The following is a 4,156-nucleotide window of genomic DNA, read 5'->3' as shown; positions in this document are numbered from 1 at the left end:
CATAGCTCTATTTCCCCATCATCATATATAAATATTTACATAGGTACATGCCTGTATTTAGACCTTTATAAATGCCCTTTGCCTCCTAGTTCTTTCCTCTATTTCCTTCTACTTTCCTCTTGTCGCACTATCAGTCTCAGCCTTCATTTGGGTTTCAGCAATTCCTCTCAGTTACATGGACCACAGCCTCTTTTAATCAAGGCTTAATTCACTACCTCTTTGTCTGGTAGAGACTGGCCATAATTTAATCTTCAAATCTTGGAACTGAACTTGCCCCCATGGCTCAACTTTCAGTCCAGCAGGAGAAGGGTCGATAGGGTGAACAGGAACCCCAGGTGGCCCCACTCCTTAGACCAATCATTACCCCATCACTAGGGCAGCAGGTGCCCAGGGACACGGCTCAGAAGGTGGGAAGGAGAGGACAGAGGATGAAGGGAGGTTGTGGGAAGAGTGCATTCCAGCGGGAGACGGCGATCTACGTCAGGAAACTAAATGTGTTAGAGTCAGTGAATGGACATGTTCATGCAAATCACCATGAACGGTGAACAACATGAAAAAGGATCCCAGCCCCATGTTCTTTCCCACCGTGTCGGACCAGCCCTGCTGAAGCTCGCTCGGCAGGGAGATCCTCTGCACTCAGCCCCACCCAAGCGGAGCTCCTGCTGGACCCCCTCAGGAAAGCCACCAAACTCTATGGAGCCCCACTCCAAACAGTGGAACCCCTGGGGGGGATCAGAAGTCAAAGAATTAATCTTGGTATCTTAAACTTAGAGTTAAGGACAACATAACATTTCATAGTTGCTATTGTGCTGTCCCGTAGTCTGTTCCGACTCAGTGTGCTCCCATGTACCTCGTGACCAAACCCTGCCCAGTCCTGAGCTGCCCATCTTATTGAGAGACCTCTCTTTCCCACGGCCCCTCCACTTCACCACACGTGATGTCCTCTCCCAGGGGCTCTTTCACTGGTCCCTCCTGACAACAGGTCCAAAGCAGGTGAGATGCAGTCAGGCTTCTGACTGTAGGCTTTCCAAGACAGCTTGGTTTGTCTTTCTGGCGATCCCTGGTCCTGTCACTATGAACCACGATGGAAATGCATCCATTCAAATGTGCGTAATTCAAAGACATCAGTTACAGCCAACTGTCAAGTAATGCACGTGTGAAAGCCTTTCTGCCAGTCAGAGAGCGATTATGGCCATGTAGTTATGTTACAATGTAACCCCTTATCGTGTGATCTCCCTGTTGCCTCATTTCCAGGTTGTTGCAGTTATTGCTGAGATTCAGCTGATTGTGAAGGCGATCATGTTCACAAGCTGCCTTAGCATCTAGACTGGGGTTTGATCAAACGACCGGCTGGCCCAGCCAAACAATGCCTCCGGCAGTCTGGGTCCGGGAAGGAAGCGTGAAACAGGGCCAAGGCAGCGGAGGGCCTTGGGCAGGAGTCCACATTCCTGACATCAACACGTAGCACTTGACGGGTGTCATGTGAAAAATCTCCTCTGTCTACAATTATGAAAAAAGGATCCTGTAAGCTGGAGCCGCCCTCTCAAAAAGGCCCCACTGCCTGGTGGCAGGTGGGCTATGGCCTGGCCACAGCAGGTCAGTGATGGTCAGGAAACTCATGAGGGGTGTGGTTCCTTTCTGTCTTGGAATGCAAAGAAAATAGTGGTGATGGTGGTGTGTGTGTGGGGGGGGGCACATCTGACCTCCGTCTGGCTTCAGTCTGGCGAAGGAGAATCCAACTCCATGCCAGCCCAAGGCAGAGGTCAGACGGGCCTCTGCCCTCCATCCTTCTTCATCCTATCCCCACACCAATCAACCATCCCCCCTCCACCCCTCCAACCCCCCCTCCCCCCCACTGCCGGCATTCTACTTCTCCGCTGTTTCAGAGAACTCATTGCACTGGGCTCTCAGCCCTTGCAGGCAACATTTGCAACGGCGGAGTTTCATAGAGACGCTGACAGGGGACTACATGGCAAGCAGGCAGTTCTTTTGTCTGCAATGCATCTCAACGCTGGCAGGTCTCTTTCTCTGAAACCTTGCCCTCTTAGCCACTGGATCCTTTGGCCTTTGCTTTGTTCTGTGGCCTGGGAGCCATGGCTCTGCCTCATGGTGTCTGTCCAGCTCCTCTGCTCTGCCCCATGGCCTTGGCACTTCAGGCCTTGTCACTTCTGTTGCCTCCACACCTGCGGACAGGGATCTCACATGTGCTCTGCTAGTAGGCCTTCTTAATGATCATTAAAGGTTCTAATCCTGCTTCTGGGATGGCTCTCTTATACCCAGTCCCCTCTATCCCTGTTTCACACACCCTATTTGCATAGTCCCACCCAATCACTTGGTAGGATAGAAGAACCATATTGAAGCCATTTCACTTCACTGTAGAATGTCTTTCCGTCCCCTCCAGGAAACTCCTGCTCATCCTCAGGTTCTCAATCAATCTGTCCACATGTAGAAGCTGGAGAATAAATAATAAAAAGACCAGAGAATCGGTGCTGCCTCTGATGGTGTTGGTAAAAGTCCCGTGGACGGCTGGAAGCATGGACACATCTGTCTTGGGAAGAGGTAGGATCAGAGTGCTCCTTAGATGCAAGGAGGATGAGACTTTATCTCCTGTGCTTTGGACCTGTTGTCAAGAGAGACCGGTCCCTAAAGAAGGACATCATGCTTGGTCAAGCAGACGGGCAGCAAAAAGAGAGAGGAAGGCCTTGGGATTGGTGGACGGACACCGTGGCTGCAACAATGGGCTCAGGCAGAGGAACGGTTGTGAGGATGGCACAGGACCAGGCGCACTTGAGGCCACCCAAGGGCAGCACTAGCCTTTCATAATGTGGCAGGGAAAGGGCATTGCCAGCACTGCTTTGCTGATTCAGAGACCCCTTTGGTCTGTCCTGGAATGTTTCTGTGACCCGGGCTGGTGGAGGAGGAGGAGGAGATGGGGAGGTTTGGAAAGGTCACAGGGTCACTTGGGGCAAGCCTGAGAAGGGAAATGGGAATCCCTGCTCAGGAGATGCTATCACAGGAGCCTGTGCCCTTTCCACCCAGGCGCCCAGCCCAGAGAGGGGCCCACAGGGGAAGAGGCCCTAGAGCCCTGGGGACAGGGGCAAGCTCTCTTCTGGAGAGGAATCTGAATGCTGCCAGCAACTCTGGGACCAGCTCCCCCGACAGCAGGGGCTCCTGTTTAGGAACTGCTGTCAGTGCGTATCTCTAAGAACAAGGAGCCTAACATGAATCCCGGGTGCACGGATGCCACAGCCTTGGCCCTGCCCAGGGAAGCAGGCGAGTGCTTCTGCTCCCAGGAGCAGTCGGGGGACTGCCCTCAAACACACAGCACAGCTCTGAGCCCCGACAGCCTTTTCTAAACAGGCAGTGTCACAGCAAACTCGGTGATGACAGGAGCTGCCCACGACGCAGCTGCCGCTCCAGGTGGGAAGTGCCTGTCTCGCCACTAGTGGAACTTGCCTGTCAGGGTAGCCGGCCCCTAACAAATCACCACAGCCTGGCAGGCACCATCGTACAGCGATAATATGCAAAGATTATAGTAAAGTCATAGAGAATAAGAGAGATGGGAGAGAAAGCAAAATAAAGGAATCGGACACATTATATGGTAACATGCTCACCTCAGCCCCACTTGGTGGTCCATCTGGGGATGTGGAAGGAGGAGCGGGCAGCAGAGAGAGAGATTTATTTCTAACCAAGCCTCATACATCTTTTGGGGGAGTGCAAGCCCCCTGATTACAAGTGAAGACGTCACAGGAAGGGGTTGTACTATAGGTAATACAGTAATGAGAAGGGGAAATCTAAGGGCATACATGAAATAGGAAGGGGAGGGATAGGGGGTATGCATGTGACAAGATGGGCGGATCCTGGATTCAGGATGGTAGCCTAACTTTGATTGTCCTTGAGCTAGAGACTTGGTTTACTCTAAGCTTTCCAGGGAGAACCATCTACTGTCCTTAATAGTAGGGAGGGAGCCCACCTATAGCGGGACAGACAGTAAGGTCTGCTTGATCCGATGGCTGATGCCTTCAGGGAGAGAACTTTGACATTCAAACCATTAGTTGCAAGCAGTGTCCTAGACCTGATATATATTTGGTGGAGAGAAGTTGGGGAAAAGTGTACCCTCCACTTGCCTGGCATTCCTGGTGGGCCATGGCTCATC

Source organism: Tenrec ecaudatus, chromosome 2 (genome assembly GCF_050624435.1).
Source record: "Tenrec ecaudatus isolate mTenEca1 chromosome 2, mTenEca1.hap1, whole genome shotgun sequence".
Taxonomy (NCBI): domain Eukaryota; kingdom Metazoa; phylum Chordata; class Mammalia; order Afrosoricida; family Tenrecidae; genus Tenrec; species Tenrec ecaudatus.
This window is presented reverse-complemented; position numbering follows the sequence as displayed.